The sequence below is a fragment of the Corylus avellana genome, chromosome ca1 (assembly GCF_901000735.1).
Source record: "Corylus avellana chromosome ca1, CavTom2PMs-1.0".
Taxonomy (NCBI): Eukaryota; Viridiplantae; Streptophyta; class Magnoliopsida; order Fagales; family Betulaceae; genus Corylus; species Corylus avellana.
Window position 1 is genome coordinate 20,818,134 of NC_081541.1, and position 18,371 is coordinate 20,836,504.

The 18,371-nt window shown below is 41.0% G+C and overlaps 1 non-coding gene and 1 pseudogene across 1 annotated transcript; one reads left to right on the forward strand and one right to left on the reverse strand.

The window, feature by feature from the left end:
- LOC132167239 (uncharacterized) overlaps window positions 1-16,859 on the reverse strand; it is a 101,008-nt pseudogene extending 84,149 nt beyond the window's left edge.
- A 70-nt stretch (window positions 16,860-16,929) lies between these two features.
- On the forward strand, window positions 16,930-17,036 carry LOC132168304 (small nucleolar RNA R71). Its single transcript, XR_009438820.1, has one exon. It is a non-coding gene; the product is annotated as a small nucleolar RNA R71 (small nucleolar RNA).
- The last annotated feature ends 1,335 nt before the right edge of the window (window positions 17,037-18,371 follow it).

An 18,371-nucleotide genomic window follows, 5' to 3' on the forward strand; every position in this document is an offset into this window, starting at 1 on the left:
TGATGTTTAACTATTACAGTCTGATTATATTTACTTCTGGTTCATAACAACTAACCAAACTAACTTCACATTTTCCATTGTACGTAATATACTTGTAGGTCGATCGATTGGACGATCGACACAGGAAGGAAATGGGTGACAAACTGGTAATGCATTATAGAGGGCTGAGGGAGGCAGCTATCAGATATAACAGATATGTGTTTAAAGGGAAGCTGTTTCGCACTCTTCCATTTGATGTCGAAAAGACGACTCAGAACAACGGCGTGTGCGTGCCGACTATTGATGGCGAAATTTACTACATGAAGTTAACGGAAGTAATTGAGGTGGAGTACTTCGACAGGACCAAGTACGTTATGTTCAAGTGTGATTGCGTGGACAACACGAGGGACAACGGGTACAAGGTAGACGAGTATGGTATAATGCTTGTCAACTTCAAAAACCTTGTCCACTGAAGAGAGCAACTTACTGATGAGCTGTATATGCTAACGTCATAAGTTGACCAAGTATTTTACGTCGAAGATGAAAGGGACCCAGATTGGGCTTGTGCTGTAAGGACTAAATCTAAAAATGTATACGACGGTGGTCAGGATGAAGGTCCTCACAATGAATGTGTCAACTACCACGAGTGTGAGCCGCTCCTATTGACCAATAATAATGAAGTGGATCCGTAAGATGACGTCGAATACGTTCGACCAGACTTAGATCCAATCCAAGCATATGTGATTCAAAAAAATAAAATTATATTTGTAGTTCATATTAATTGACTGGTTTTCTGTTATTTTTGTTTACATTTGATTGGTAATTGTTCACTAATTATTACGTCAACACAATTAATTAATTTGTGTATTGGGTAAATGGTATATATCTCATTTTTAAATATGTGAGTCATTTATATATGGTGGTGCATATTCCATCTATTGTATATATAATAAATTGAGTGCGTGATGTATTTCGCAGGTTGATATAAGTAGTAAGGGGAAGACTAGAGCACGGAGGTTTAGACTTGCAGTGCAGTCATCGCCGGTGCATGGGTTGATATCGTGCGACCATGATGACAGTGAGCCACAGGTCGACGTTGCTATACATATGAGGCAGCAACCAGGGTATAGACCAGTACTTTCAGATCATGTGGAAGTCCAGACCCTTGTACCAAGTCGATACAAGGGTATCAAATGACCAGGTCAGGGTTTCAATATCAGCCATCTCCGTACAACACAGATGCTTCGTATCATACGCCTACTCCACTGCTGACGATGAACGAGTTAGGGTTGTGTTCTCATGGCCATCTAGAGTGGCTCTTCCCCCACAGCAGCGCAGTTGTGGACGACAGTGAGACACAGGAACCGAAGAACATGGATGGTAAGATAGGTGTCACGCATGACTCGTAGTCTGAGGACCCTGCTCCACAAGTGTTGGGCAATAACTAGGTTCAGACGATAAGTAAGTATATATGTTAGAAATACCAATATTGAATATGTATATATGTTTTGTTGTTAGTATTGAATTCAAAATAATTAACATCGGTAATTATTAATGTGTTAGGCATCAATCGAGATGGAAGTACCCATATTCAAGTGTTGACCATTAAAGCCTCGAACAAGACGTGAGAAATCTCCAACGGGCAAAGGGTTATGTGCGAGTACAATAATGCGTGGCAACTCTTAGGATTTGGCGGTTTGAAATTTATAAGGAGTGGAAATTATGTTAGATTATGGGACGACTGGACGAAGGTACCGCAACGTACGAAGGAGGATATATGGGACGCCTTGATGGTATGATTAAACTATATGTTATATTATAGCATGTGTATTTCATTATGCTAAACGCCCCTAATGCATAAAATATATGCCTTAATGTTAATATATATATATCTATATCAACTACGACCCATTCGACTTGGACGTGTTGTTGGATAAATGGTGTGACCCAAAGAATCAGGTAGGTCACGAGTTGTATTACTATTTTGTGTAGCTTCATTAATTCTAATTGTGTTAGGGTTGACATATTAAGAATGTTAATTGTGTAGGGATATGTTGTGTATATGAAGGGATTGCGAGCATTGAATAACACGGCTCACTGCACTGGGTCGAAGAGCTTTGCTAGGGTGACACATGAAGAAGTATGTGTCTCATTTACCATTTACCAACTTTTTAATTTTTTTTTTTTTTATTTATATATGCAGACTATATCTTTGGGCACTCCTACTCGAGCCCAGTCTTACATCTCAACACATAAGAAGAAGGATAGTGACTATCCAAATGATGTGATCAGGGAGAGATGTGTATGTGATGTGGTATTTTTGTGACAAAAAATATCAATTATAAAAATTACCACTCGCAATAGAACGAATCCCGTAGGATAGGGCTATATTGAGGGTGTCGAACCTCAAGGACTGCAGAGGTTTAATTATCAGAATTTAAAAGATTAAAATCAACTTAATTAAAAGAGAATGATTTGTTTGTGTGAATTTGAAGTGCATAGAATAATAGGAAATAAAAGAAGTAAATGTGTGAGAGAGAGAGTAGGGTATTGACTTCACCACAATCCGCACATCAATGGTTAACCATATTTAATTTTAGCACTTCATTTTATGCATGTTATAATTCAACAATAAAACAAATAAAAATAATTTCATACAATCAACGGAATAGCATAACCCATCTTCGGTTGGCATGGACCGTCTACCTAAATTACACTAAACTAGGGTGTAGTACGATCCGTCTTCCCTAGGCATGGCCTATCTAACCCTATTGATTGCATGCTAATTAAGAACCATTGTATAACCATCATTCTTATAATCACAGAAAATAAGAATGATTTGAGTTCAATAATAGTAAAATAATTTCTAAGACAAGATAAGAATTTTACTAATATTGAATTGGAATTTAAAGAACAATTGCATTTAATATGAAGAACAAAAATCAAATGTAGCAATCCTCAGAGTTATACAATCACATGCATAAATTGAAAGACTAAAAATTAAATACAATCAAACCATTGTGCTTAGAAAGGGCTACATCAATACCCCACAATTGGGTTTAGCTGCTCATGATCTCTTAAGCTCCACAGACTATTTTACTGAATTTTTGCTCTAGAAGCAGTATGTCTGTTTACAATGTTTAGAGCCCTATTTATAGGGATTATGAGAACCCTAAAAACCCTAAAAACCCTGAGAAAACCGGAGAGCAGTCTCCCAGTCCAATTGGGAGACTGAAATCCAAGTCCATGCTGGAGAGGAATTCTTGCCGTGCACTGTACGCTCGTGTGCGCTTGATCCAAGATTTGGTGCGCTCGAGCGCACTAGCTGGTGTGCGCGCGAGCGCAAGTATGCACTCGATCCTTGGTCGCAGACGCTCGAGCGCATGTGCGCTCGATCCCAGGAGTGCTGCGCTCGATCCTAGTTCCAGAATGGTCAGCTTTTTGCCTTTTTAAGCCCAATTTCCAAAGGTTTGTCAAATGAAACCTGAAACTCAAAAACAAAGCAAAATCAAACAAATAACAATGCTAAGGAATTAACATATGTAAATTAAGGGGCTTGAATGTGCAACATTCGGCGCTTATCACACCCCCCAACTTACATATTGCTAGTCCCTTAGCAATATAAAACAGAAAATAAATTGAAAAACAAAAAGATAAATCCAGCTTTCATGGGATATACGGTTGCATTTAGCACATGCAACAAGCCTTTTAAACCCCTAGGAGTTCCCTAGAGGACGAGTGAAGTCCCGTGAGGGTTTTCCAGGAATGATACCCACAAACATTTTCTAACCATGTAATTCCTAAGAATGCGATCTCATGACCATCATGGTTTTCAGTCATTAACAGGCTTAATAAAACAAACACTATCTTCACAATTTCAGGCAATCACAACTTAGCTCCAATCATGGCAATTATGAGATATTACAAAATTCAATTAGTGTATGTGAACTCAACACATAGTCAGGGGATTTCAAAACTAATCTCAATCATGCATGGATCAATACTCAAAATTCATTGGACTCCCCATCGGACAAAACAACCAAGGCAACAATTTTTTTTTATTTTTTTTACTCACTTAGCTCCCTTAAGCTTTCTGATTGACCCATTTATCAAGTGTTAGACCAATGACTCCCAAACCAGATGGTTTTAGGACATTAGGTGTAAAGACACCCCTAAGGACTTACTAACTCGGGTCAAAAAGGCTACAAAGCTAAGCTACTTTCTTTCTTTTTTGTCAACGAATCCAAACTTCTCACTTTTTGACGCGAACACTCATTGCTTAATGAGGCAAGATGTCCGGTTACTTGGTGGAAAGTTTAAAATGATCATTTTATTTTTTTATTTTTTATTTTTTTATACTTTATGCCAAAGTTGTTTTCCCAATAAGTTGATCAACTACATTCCGAATATTAAAACCAAACATTCTTGATTCCAGATTTTATACCCCACAGACTATATGCAATTGTGCTTGTGAAAATTAAATTGAAACAAGTAATATTTCATGTTGCCAATGAGAGTAACCCAGTTTTAATTTCTTAATCAAGTGATCATGTGTTCGTCATATTAAGCCCATCAATGAATTTCAAACCACAATAGGAAAATCAATTGCATGCTCAGAACTATCATGTATATGCCTACACCCCCCAACTTAAAATGCACAATGTCCTCAGTGTGTGGAAAATAACAGTAAAACAGTGCAAGGGGAAAAAGAAATACCAAACCTGTCACTGTGGCGCAGAAGAAGATGCCCCTGGAGCAGGTGGCAACCGGGCTACAATGGCGCCCAGCAATTCTTGCTGGGCTTCAAATCGTTCACCTGCCTGGCGCCTGTCCTCCGCTCTCTGGTTTGCAAGCTCAGAGCGGAGGTCTTGCAATTCTTTATGGAGGGACTCATATTGGGATATGGTCATAGTAACGGTCGCCGCTGCTCCCGTGTTTTCGACCGGCTCAACTGGAGGTGGCTCATTGTGGACAGGCCCATCAGCGTCCCTAACGACCTCAGCTGCTGCAGGCACCCGACATCGTCTCGGCATGTGGGAATAACTCTGATTCCACTGGATCAGGCCAAACTGAGGATGTGTGGAAATAGGTCCATCAGCGGGGGTACCCCTTATGCCTCGGCTCTGAAAGATTTGGGTGAGGAGAAACGGGAATGGAAGTCCCCATGACGCCGAACCCTGCGAGCACCGCACAATTGCCCCATCCCAAAACTTGTGCATCTGGTCCCAAATCAGCTGTGGGATGGAAATCCAATAGCCTCTCTGAAAGGCGTAGAGTGCCGCAAGAAAGGGGCCGCTCCGCTGTGTCTTGTGTTCGAAGGGGCACACATTTCGCTGCAAGATGAAGTCCACGAACCACGGGCGGGAAGGTTGCAGGACCTTGCTTGTGGAGTTGCGGAGGTCATCGGTGTAGCGGCCGCGGCACATGTCATCCACAATAAACTGCAGGGTGAGATCGGCCGGCAGGTCGGAGTACCGAGGGGAACCATCCCGAGTCAAGATATCCGACGGGCACTCATGGGAACATTGCAAAGCAGTAGCAATGTCGTCGGTGGTCAACTCAATGTCAAAGCCCACCACTGAAGAAGAGAGGATGCCTGGCCAAGTACAATCGAAGATAAGGTGGGCATAAAAGTCCCGAACCAGCCCTTAGTAAGCAATGGGGCTGACTGGCTAGAATAGTGCAGTGAGGCCGCGTCGTCGACATTCCTTGACCGCCCACTTGGTGGCTGGGAGGCTATGAAAAACTGTGTCGACGGCAAAGGAGGTCTCCAAGATGAGCTTTCGTTGCCTCCCCCGGCGAGGTAACTGCTGGGATGGGGCCTCTGGGGTGGTATCCCGAGCAGGGGAAGACCGGGAGGTGGAAGCAGTGGCTAGAAGCATGATGCTGCTTGGTTGTGGCAATTCGTCGAACACTTGGTGGGCACTCCAAAACGGAGGGGATGGAGAACCACCTTACTTGGCCACTTGTTTGAGGATGGTAAGGAGTGGCTACCTTATGTGTGACAGAATACTTGAGAAGCAAGGCCTTGAAAAACCGGTTGCAAAAGTGTCTACCTCCATCACTGATGATAGCCCGAGGAGTACCAAATCTGCTGAAAATATGGGCTTGGAGGAATTTCACTACAACCTTGTGATCATTGGTCTTTGTGGCAATGGCTTCTACCCACTTAGAAACATAATCCACGCCTACCAAAATGTACTCATACCCGTAAGATGGTGGGAAGGGTCCCATGAAGTCGATACCCCAGACATCAAAAATCTCGACAATAAGGATGGGGTTCAATGGCATCATGTCCCTCCGAGACATAGCTCCTAGGTGTTGACATCTCTCACAGGCTCGTCAGAAGTCATAGGCATCTTTAAACAAGGAAGGCCAGGTGAATCCGCATTGTAGAACCTTGGCTGCTGTCTTCTTGGCACTGAAGTGTCCTCCACAAGCTAGGGAATGACAAAAGTAAGAATGCTGGCAAATTCACTCTCAGGGACACAACGTCGGATGATCTGATCAGCACAATACTTGAACAACTTTGGATCTTCGCAATAATAGAATCGACCTTGCTTGAAGAAGCGGTCCTTATCTTGCTTAGACCAATGAGAAGGAATCCGACCTGTTGCTAGATAATTGACAATATCGGCATACCACGGCGGATTTCTCTGAGTAATTTCCAAGAGTTGCTCATCTGGGAAAGGGTCGTGAACAGGAACCGGCTGGGGTGTCTCAAATAAAATCCGGGGCAAATGGTCAGCAACAACATTTTCAGTGCCCTTCTTGTCCCGAATCTCGATGTCAAATTCTTGCAGAAGTAGTATCCATCGGATCAACCGAGGCTTTGTTTCCTTCTTGGCCAGTAGATGTCGCAGAGCAGCATGATCAGAGAAAATTATAACCTTTGATCCCAGAAGATATGATCGAAATTTATCCAGAGCAAATACCACAGCTAGCAATTCTTTCTCAGTGGTTGTGTAATTGACTTGAGCATCTATCAACGTCTTGCTAGCATAATAAATGACATGGGAAGCTTGCCTACCCGTTGTCCCAAAACTGCACCCACAGCATAGTCAGATGCATCACACATGATCTCAAAGGGCAATGACCAGTCAGGCGGCTGCATGATGGGAGCAGAGGATAATAGGGACCGGAGCTGCTGGAATGCCTGGTGACATGCTTCATCAAAGTGAAAAGGGGCGTCCTTAGCAAGCAAGTTACATAAGGGCCTTGAGATTTTACTGAAATCTTTGATGAAACGACAATAGAAGTCGGCGTGCCTTAGGAAAGAGCGGATCTGCTTCACTGAAGTGGGTGGTGGTAAATTTTCAATGAGCTCAACTTTGGCCCGGTCCACCGCAATACCTCGTTTGGACACTATATGGCCCAAAACTATACCTTCCTGGACTATGAAGTGGCTCTTCTCCCAGCTCAAAATCAGGTTAGTTTCTTTGCAACTTTGAAGCACAAGTGACAGATTATGGAGACATTTAACAAAAGAAGATCCAAAAACAGAAAAGTCATCCATAAATACCTCCAAAAAAATTTTCACCATGTCGAAGAAGATAGACAACATACATCTCTAGAATGTGGCAGGTGCATTGCATAAGCCTAAGGGCATGCGTCAGTAAGCAAAGGTGCCGAATGGACAAGTGAACGTCATCTTCTCTTGGTCTTGGGGATCAACTGCAACCTGATTATACCCAGAATAGCCATGTAAGAAGCAATAGTAGCTCTGGCCAGCAAGACGCTCCAAAATTTGATCAATGAATGGGAGCGGAAAGTGATCCTTCCGGGTATGAGAATTGAGCTTCCGGTAGTCAATACAGACACGCCATCCCGTGGTTGTGCGTTGTGGAACCAATTCGCCAGCAGAATTCTCAACAACGGTGATGCCTGATTTCTTTGGAACCACTTGAGTGGGGCTCACCCATTTGCTATCTGAGATGGGGTAGATGATGCCTGCATCAAGTAACTTGACTACCTCTTTCATTACTACCTCCTTCATGTTCGGATTCAACCGGCGTTGTGCCTCATGGGAGGGTCGAGCATCTTCTTCGAAATGGATCCGGTGCATACAGATAGAGGGGTCAATGCCTTTCAAATCTGCCACGGTCCAACCAATAGCCTCTTTATACTCCTTTAACACTGCGAGCAGACTATCTTCTTGGTCTTTTTGTAAGTCGGAAGCAATGATGACCGGCAGGGTGTTGTTAGACCCCGGAAATGCATATTTGAGCTTTTCTGGCAGGGGCTTCAACTCAAGCTTCGGTGGAGACAGTAGGGATGGAACAGGAGGAGTGCTTGATGTCACAGGTAGGGGCTCCTTTACTACTCTCCATGGATGGAAATCTGCACTAGCGGCTGTTTCTAGCAATTCATGGACCTCTTGAATGCACTGGTCGGTGTTGAATTCTTCAAAGTCGAAATAATTCAGGCAAGCTTCCACCAGATCCTTTGTCAGGAGACTGGGTAGTGAGTCTTCTATATATTCTTCAATGCTGTCCAAAAAGAAACACTCATTCTGGTTAGGAGCATGCTGAAATGCAGTAAAGATATTCAACCGAACCTTCATATTGCCAAATGAGATCTCCATGACTCCAGTTCGACAGTTGATGCATGCATTTGCTGTGGCTAAGAATGGACGCCCAAGGATGATAGGAACCAGCTTCCCAGGATTGGGCACAGGTTCGGTATCCAGCACGATAAAGTCTACTAGGAAGAAAAATTTATCCACCTAGATGATCACATCTTCTACAATCCCTATAGGCTTCTTAATCGACCGATCAGCTAGTTGCAGAATCACTGTGGTGGACTTCAGCTCCCCTAGGCCCAGCTGCTGATAAACTGAATAGGGAAGTAAATTCACTCCAGCTCCCAGATTTAAGAATGCCTTATCAATCTCTCTTTTTCCGATGATGCAAGAAATTGTAGGCGCCCCGGGGTCCTTGAATTTCGGAGAAGTGTTGTGCTTGATTGGGGAACTCACTTGCTCAGTCAAAAGGACTTTCTTGGGGATGTTATTTTTGGTCTTCCTCTTTTGAGTACACAAGTCTTTAAGGAACTTAGCATAGGCAGGCACTTGTGCAATGGCATCAAGAAGGGGAAGATTGATTTTTACCTGTTTGAACATCTCCATCATTCCTTGTATTTTCTCTCCTTGTTTCCCAAAGTGGGAAGGTGCCTTGAGACGTTCTGGGAAGGGGGCCTGTTGTGTAAATTTATTTAACTCGCAAGTGCACGAATCAATTGTAGTTAATGGATTGCAAGTGCGAGATCAAACCCATAGGGAATTGTATTCTTGAAAGCAATTTTAAATCTAAATTAATTAAACCCTAGTCTAGTTCCAAATTTTTGAGAGATTTTTTGTTTTGAATGAAAAAGCAAAAGCATGAGCAATTTAAAGTGATTGAAATCTTATGACGAAGTACTAAGGTTTCGGAATCCGCACTCACAAATTTATAACAACATAATTTCATGATCTATAATATTCCCCAAAGTTCTCACATATAAATCTTAAGTTTGTTTTACTATTGGTTCAAAGAATTAATCAAAAGATCCCATGTATCCATTCATAACCCAAATCACAAAAGAAATCCAATATTCGATCAAATCATTAACTGTATTCGTAAATCACAAGAAAATATCCAATCTTTATCAAAACATCAATTGTATCCAGAGAATAAATCACAGAGGAAATCCAATTTTTAACAAAGAAAACCAAGCAATCAATTGTATTGAATAATCTTAAATCATCAAGTGTATCCTTGAATCGCAAAAGATATCTAAGAGTTATTCAATCCAATTGATTAGAAGTAAAACAATAGAGCAATTAAACCATTAAATTGGGAAATATTACATACATGAAACAAAGTTGCTAATCATAAGTGAGGCTTCATCTTCAACCTTAGTTGAAGGTTTAGCCTCTCATGTTATTGAAAGACAAAACAAAATTGATTGAATTCATAATGTAAAATCGAGTACTTACAAATAAGAATCACAAAGTAGAGATTCAAAAGTTAGGAAAACCTTAAACTCTCTTTTTTCTCCTCTGCAATATTCAAATTCGTAGCCCCCTCAACTAATCTGATAATTCCCTATTTATAGACCTAAAACTTAGGGTTTTACAAGTTGAAATCGGATACAATTCGTCCAGGTTTGTACCATTTAATTACGGGACGATTTTGGAATAGTAAACGTCCGAATTAGGAAAATCCTATTTCACAATGAATTGTATTATTTTGAGTTAGCTTTCCAATGCCACTTGAATCACCTCAATCGGATATGTGAACGAAAAGTTATGGTCAAAATACTGAGACGTGTAGAATCTGAATTTGAATCCAATTCGAAATTTTATCCAATCTTATCCTTAATCCGATTTACCCATTTTTTGGATTTGGTTAAACTTAACCACATCATCTAGGTCTTCTCAAAGTATGTTTTCTTCCAAAAAGTAGTTTTTCTTCAACACCTACAAAATACTAAAAACACAAAACTAACACAGAACATCAGATAATAACACAGCTAAAGGATTAACACAAGTAAATTAAGGGGTCAAAATATGCAATATTTGGCACACATCAAACACCCCCAAACTTAACTTTTGCTAGTCCCTTAGCAAAACAAAACGAAAAATAGAATGAAAACAAAACAAAACAAAACATAAATCCTCTTTCGTGGGAGCGACGATTGCATTTAGCATATGCAACAAGCCTTTTAAACCCCTAGGCATCCCTAGTGGACGAGTGAAGTCTCGTGAGGGCTTAACAGGAATGATACCCACAAACATTGTAGTACTATGTTGTTAGCAAGAAAGAAGTTTCACATAAACCATGGTTCTTATTCATGAGCAAACTTAAAAAGACAAACACCATCATCACTGTCAAAAGGAAATCCAGAATCAAATCACTCATAAATGAACAATTTAGACTTCATATGTTCTGAAATGTGTAAAGTGTAATTAGCATACAATCATGAAGCTTTTAGCTTAAACTCAAGACAAGTTCCATAAAATTTGTAAGAATCCCTAACAGATGAAACAACCAAGGCAAGATATGCAATTTTTTTTTTTTTTTTTTTTTAACAGACTTTGTAGTGTCTAACTCCCTTAAGCTTTCTAATTGACTCATGTAACAAGTGTTAGGCCAATGACTCCCAAGCCAGGTGGCTTTAGGGCACTAGAAGTAAAACATCTCTAAGGGCTTAGTAACTTAAGTCAAAAAGGCTACGAAGCCAGACTAGCCATATCTTAAATCAATATTGAATTTCACACCTTTTGACACGAACACTCAATGCTTAATGAGGCAAGAGGTCCGGTTACTTAGCGAAAAACTCAACATGATCTTTCTTTTCTTTTTCCTTCTCTTTTTATTTATTTATTTATTTTTTTATATCTTGCAAGCCAATGGTTATTCATCAATAAGTCATCCAACAAATCTCAAAGAGAACAAGCTTAAGCTCAAACATCATACCTCACAGAAAACATGCTAATGTGCTCATAAAAATTTATCTCAAAACAAGTGAAATCTCTTTTACCCAAAAATAAGTCAAAGGACTCAGACTCCAAATGACATAATGATGTGTTCAACCCTTTAAGCAAGCTAATGAAATGCAAACCACAGTCACAGTTTAACTCAAACTTGACAAAAACATAGCATAATTTTTTTTTTTTTCAATTTTTTTTTTTTTTTTTAACACAGAAAGACAAATAAAACTAAACAAATAAAAACAAAAATAAATAGACAAAGATAGACAAAGTGTTTTTCCATACTCCCAAACTTGAATCACACATTGTCCTCAATGTAGGCAGAAACACAATACCAAGAGGTATAAGGAACCAGAGTGAGCAAAGAGACGACCCCCAAACTTACTCATAATAACACCTGTCCTGAAAAACACAAAAATAAAACAAAAATGAAGATAGACGAAACAACACAAAAAATGACTAAAAATACCTAAGAAAAAGGAATGCCTCCCATAAGCGCTAAGTTTACAGTCTTCAGCCAGACTTTTCACCGCTGATGATTAAGTAGACGACGTAGGATCTTCCAACGGCAATTCCTCACTCTCCGAAATTTCCAGTTCCAAGAATGGCTTCAACCGCTGACCATTGACCTTGAGAACACTTCCATTCTTAGGATCCTGGATTTCGATGGCTCCATGAGTAGAAACTGCACGCACTATGAATGGTCCAGTCCATCGGGATTTGAGCTTTCCTGGAAACAGATGCAGACGTGAGTTGTAAAGGAGGACTTTCTGACCAACTTCAAATGATCTTCTCAAAATGTTTTGGTCATGGATATTCTTCATCTGATCTTTGTATAGCTTGGCACAGCTGTAGGCATCATTCCTCAATTCTTCTAATTCATCTAGCTGTAACTTCCTTTGCTCACCAGCCTTGGTGAGGTTGAAATTTAGCTGCTTTATAGCCCAATAAGCCCAGTGCTCCAATTCCACAGGGAGGTGACAAGCCTTGCCATACACGAGTCGGTAGGGAGACATGCCAATTGGAGTCTTGAATGCAGTCCGGTATGCCCACAGAGCGTCATTGAGTCGAAGAGACCAGTCCTTCCTTGTCGGGTTCACCGTCTTTTCTAATATCCTCTTGATTTCTCTGTTGGATATCTCAACTTGCCCACTTTTCTGAGAATGGTAGGGAGTTGCAACTTTATGAGTAATGCCATACTTCTTCATGAGTTGCTCAAAATATCGGTTGCAAAAATGCTTCCCCCCATCACTAATGATGGCACGTGGTGTCCCAAAATGTGCGAACACATTTTCTTTCAAAAATTGCTACACGATTCTGTGGTCATTAGTCTTGCATGCAATGGCCTCCACCCACTTGGAAACATAATCCACCGCTACAAGGATGAAAAGATGCCCATAAGAATTAGGGAAGGGCCCCATGAAATCAATGCCCCAAAACATCAAATAGCTCCACAATAAGGATCGGGTTCAGCGGCATCATATTCCTTCTTCCAATGCTCCCCAATTTCTGACATCTATCACAAGCTGAACAGTAGGAATGGGCATCACGAAAAATGGAGGGCCAATAGAATCAACTTTGAAGAATTTTCGCCGCGGTCTTTTTAGAACTGAAGTGGCCTCCACATGTATGATCATGGCAAAAAGATAGGATATTTTGCTGGTCATTTTCAGGAATGCATCTCCTTATAATCTGATCTGGGCAGTATTTGAACAGGTAAGGATCATCCCAAAAGAAGTACTTCACCCCAGCCAAGAATTTTGATTTGTCTTGCCTGGTCCAATGTGATGGCATCTGGGCAGTGACAAGGTAGTTCACTATGTCTACGAACCATGGTGCGGGATTTTGAGAGATGTACATAAGTTGTTCATCAGGAAATGTCTCAGCAATCGGCACAGCATTTTCATTAAAGTCCACAACCAGCCTGGATAGATGATCAGCTACCACATTCTCGGAACCCTTCTTGTCCTGAATTTCAATATCAAACTCTTGTAGCAACAGAATCCACCGGATGAGACGAGATTTAGCATCTTTCTTTGACAATAGATATTTCAACGCAGCATGATCAGATTAGACTAAGACTTTAGATCCTAGCAAGTAAGATCTAAACTTATCCAGAGCAAACACTACAGCTAACAACTCATTTTCAGTAGTGGAGTAGTTAAGTTGTGCATCATTGAGAGTCTTGCTGGCATAGTATATGACATGCGGAATCTTCTCTACTCGCTGACCCAAAACGGCTCCCACAGCATAATCAGAGGCATCACACATTATCTCGAACGGAACCCCCCAATTAGGTGGCTGAATGATTGGTGTAGAAGTTAAGGTCTTTTTCAGAATTTCAAAGGCTGTCTGGCACTTGTCATTGAAGTCAAAAGGAACATCTTTTGCCAATAGATTACATAAAGGTCTTGCAATCTTGCTGAAGTCCTTGATGGATCTTCTGTAGAACCCAGCATGTCCCAGAAATGACCGAATCTCCTTAACTGTCCGCGGGGGCGGAAGGTTAGATATCAGATCAACCTTAGCTCTGTCAACCTCGATACCTTTGTGGGAAATTACATGCCCCAAAATAATTCCTAGTTTCACCATGAAATGGCATTTTTCCCAATTCAGCACCAAATTCTTCTCCTTGCACCGTACCAGCACCAATGTGAGATGATGTAGACATTCCCCAAATGATGAACCAAAGACTGAGAAGTCATCCATGAAGATCTCCAGGTGACGTTCAACCATATCTGAAAAGATGCTGATCATGCACCGCTGAAAAGTGGCGGGTGCATTGCACAATCCAAACGGCATACGGCGATAGGCAAACGTACCAAACGGACAAGTGAAAGTAGTCTTCTCTTGATCTTCGGGGTCCAGTGGAATTTGGTTGTAGCCGAAGTACCCATCAAGGAAATAGTAGTACTCATGGCCTGCCAATCTCTCCAACATCTGATCGATGAAAGGTAGAGGAAAATGGTCTTTTCTTGTCACGGCATTTAACTTCCTGTAGTCAATGCACTCTCTCCATCCTGACTGCACGTGAGTGGGGACCAACTCATTTTCCTTGTTCTTGATAACTGTAATCCCTGCCTTCTTCGGCACCACATGAATGGGACTCACCCATTTGCTGTCAGAGATTGGGTATATGATTCCGGCATCCAGAAGTTTAATTACCTCTGCTCGAACTACCTCTTGCATGGCCGGATTTAACCGTCTCTGTGGCTCGCGAGAAGTTTTAGCATCTTCTTCCAGATGAATCTTATGCATCACTACTGTAGGGCTGATTCCTTTGATATCTTCTATTGACCACCCGATTGCTTCTTTATGCTCTCTCAAAACTTCTAGCAGCTCATGTTCCTGATCACTATCCAAGTCGGCAGCAATGATCACAGGCAGAGATTCTATAGGATCCAGATACTTGTACTTCAGGGTGTCTGGTAGAGGCTTCAACTCCCGCTTGACAGGCTCAGCTGCTAATGAAGATGGATCAGGGGACGATGTCAAAGTAATTTCTGTAGTCTCCATCTTTATCTTAGGAGTTGAGTCTAACAAGGCGTCGGCTTGTTCCAATAAAGTGTCCAGTGCCATGTCACTTCCCAGTGCAATCAGGCATTCTCCCATGGGGTCTTCAATATCTGGTTCATTGACAGTTTTCTCTACTATCTCCTCAATTAAGCATGTGCTTCTGACCTCCTCATACTCAAATGGCTGCTTGCTGATATCAAAGATGTTCAGTTCCACTGTCATGTTTCCAAATGATATCTTCATGACTCCAGTTCTACAGTTGATTAGGGCATTAGCCGTAGCTAAAAAGGGACGCCCTAATATGATTGGAACTTGAATTTCTGCATTTTCCGTCTCTGTATCTAAGACAATGAAGTCCACAGGGTAGTAGAACTTATCAACTTTGATCAGCACGTCTTCAATAATTCCCCTTGGAACCTTCACAGATCTGTCAGCCAACTGAAGTGTAATTGAAGTGGATTTCAACTCTCCCAATCCCAACTGAACAAATACTGAATATGGCAGTAGATTTACACTGGCCCCCAAATCCAACAGAGCTTTCTCAACTCGATTGTCACCAATCTTGCAAGCAATGGTAGGACATCCAGGGTCCTTATACTTTACAGGCATCTTGTATTGCAAGATAGAGCTGACTTGCTCAGTCAGGAAAGCTTTCTTGGGGACGTTCGTCTTTCTCTTGATGGTGACCAAATCCTTCAGAAATTTGGCATAAGAAGGCACTTGCTGGATGGCATCTAGGAATGGAATGTTTATTTGCACTTGCTTGAACACTTCCAAAATATCATCGAACTTCGAGCTCTTCTTTGGCGGTTTCAATCTTTCTGGATACGGAGCTTTGGGTATATACTTTTTGGAAGGATCCTCAATAATCGGAATGGCAATGTCCGGTCCTGTGTCTTCCGCAGGCTTGTCCAGGTTTTCCTTCTCTTTTGCAGCCTTAGTGGCCTCTTCAGGCATGACCACTTGATTATCCACCTGTTTGCTTGACCTCAGAGTGGTGATGGCTTGTACATGCTCCTGACCATGCATAGAGGCGGAGGAACTTCCAATCACAAATTGCCCTTTTGGGTTAGGCACGGGTTGACTAGGGAACTTCCCTTTTTCTCTTTCCCCCACCTGATTTGCTATCTGGCCAACTTGTCCTTCTACCTTGATCATGGCCTGCTTAAGTTCTTGTATGTCTCTGCTATTAGCCATGTTGGAATTCCTCAGCTCCTGTATGGCTTGATTGGTGAAACCTTTTAGCTCTTGTATAGCTTGGGAGTTGGAATTCTTGAGCTCTTGTATAGCTTGGGAGTTGGACCGGTCGACTTTTTCTATTAATGTTTTCATCATGTCTTCCAGTGATGACTGTGGTGCAAGCACTTGAGTGGTAGACTGATAAACAGGGGGTTGAGCTTGTTGAGATGACCTGAACTGATTCTGAGCTTAAGTGGTATCTCTTTGGTTCAATGGCTGATTCTGCTTCCAAGAGAAATTGGGGTGATTCCGCCACCCTGGATTGTAAGTTTCGGAAAACAGTCCAGTGGTGGGTTTTTTTGTACTCATTGAAGGCATTGACTTGCTCAGTTGGGTACTCTATTGACAGAGTTGGGCAGTTTTGAGTGAAGTGCGTTTGACTATCACATAACCCGCATGCATCAACATGGTAAGTATTTGCTGCATTCACTGGTTTGTTTAAGACCATAGTGTCAAACTGACGCCTGAGAACCTTGAACTCCTCCCTTAATTCAGCATCGTTCCTCACCTCATAGATGCTTCCTGTCTTGGGAGCGGGTTGTTGTCTGTCCCAACTATCTTGAAAATCCCATTGTTGTGCTCGTTCAGCCATTCCATCGAAAGTTTTATAAGCTTCATCCCCAATAAGACTTAAGAATTCTCTACCATTCATCGTCTCAAGTGAGTTTCGCTCACTTGGTGTTAGTCCCCTGTAGAAAATTTGAACTAGCACCTCATTCTCAACCCCGTGGGGTGGGCATTTTATAGTAAGCTCTTTAAACTTCTCCCAGCTATCGGTGAATCTTTCCCCTTCTTTTTGTCTGAAATTGGTGATCTGTAGACGGAGGGCATTGATTTTGGAAATTGGGAAGAACTTGTGGTAAAACTTGCTTTGCAACATATCCCAAGAAGTGATAGATCCAGGTCTATTGTTGAGTAGCTAGGATTTCGCCCTATCATGTAGGGACAGAGGGAATAACCGAAGGCGCACCGCTTCTGCTGGGGCATTTTACGTATTAACAATGTTGCAAATTTCCAAAAAAATCCTCACATGAACATATGGATCCTCATTCTCTAATCCTCTAAATGCAGGAAGGTGACTTATTGTACTCGGCTTCAGCTCGAAGCGAGTAGCTGGCAACACTATACATGACGGTGTGTTGGTAATGTTGGGTACGAACAGCTCCCTAAGGTATCTAGGTTGATTTTGTTCTCCCATCTTAACAGACTTTTCCAAATTAGACTCGGAACTTTGAGAATTGGTGGGTGAGTTTGGTGGCTATCTTAGATTCTCTCTCGTCGTTCTTTCAATTTTGGGATCAAAAGTGTTTAACTCCAGATTTAAAGATCTACGACCTAACATGCAAAAAGGAACTAACAAACTAACAAACTAACAAACTAACAAACTAAAAACTGAAATTGAATTGAAGTAAATTAAATTATATTAAACTAACTAAACACAATTGCAAGCAGAAATTAATTTAAACAGAAACTAAAAACTCACGAAAAAGGACCAAAAGATTTTGGTTAAAATCTACTGAACTGTTGCGGTTGCTGTCTTGGCCACAAGTGTGCATCGATTGTAGCAGGGCTGTAACACAAACAAAACAACAACAACAAAAAACAAAAAGGAAAATCTTTTTTTTTTTTTTTTGTATTAGTAACACAAATAAAACAAAACAAATTGCAGAAAAATAAAATCCTAATTATAACTAGTAGAAGAATAAAACCGATCTAGAAATAAATTGGTTTCAAAAAATAAACACTTCCCCAGCAACGGTGCCAAAAACTTGTTGTGCAAATTTATTTAACTCTCAAGTGCACGAATCAATTGTAGTTAATGGATTGCAAGTGCGAGATCAAACCCATAGGGAATTGTATTCTTGAAAGCAATTTTAAATCTAAATTAATTAAACCCTAGTCTAGTTCCAAATTTTTGAGAGATTTTTTTGTTTGAATGAAAAAGCAAAAGCATGAGCAATTTAAAGTGATTGAAATCTTATGACGAAGCACTAAGGTTTCGGAATCCGCACTCACAAATTCATAACAACATAATTTCATGATCTATAATATTCCCCAAAGTTCTCACATATAAATCTTAAGTTTGTTTTACTATTGCTTCAAAGAATTAATCAAAAGATCCCATGTATCCATTCACAACCCAAATCACAAAAGAAATCCAATA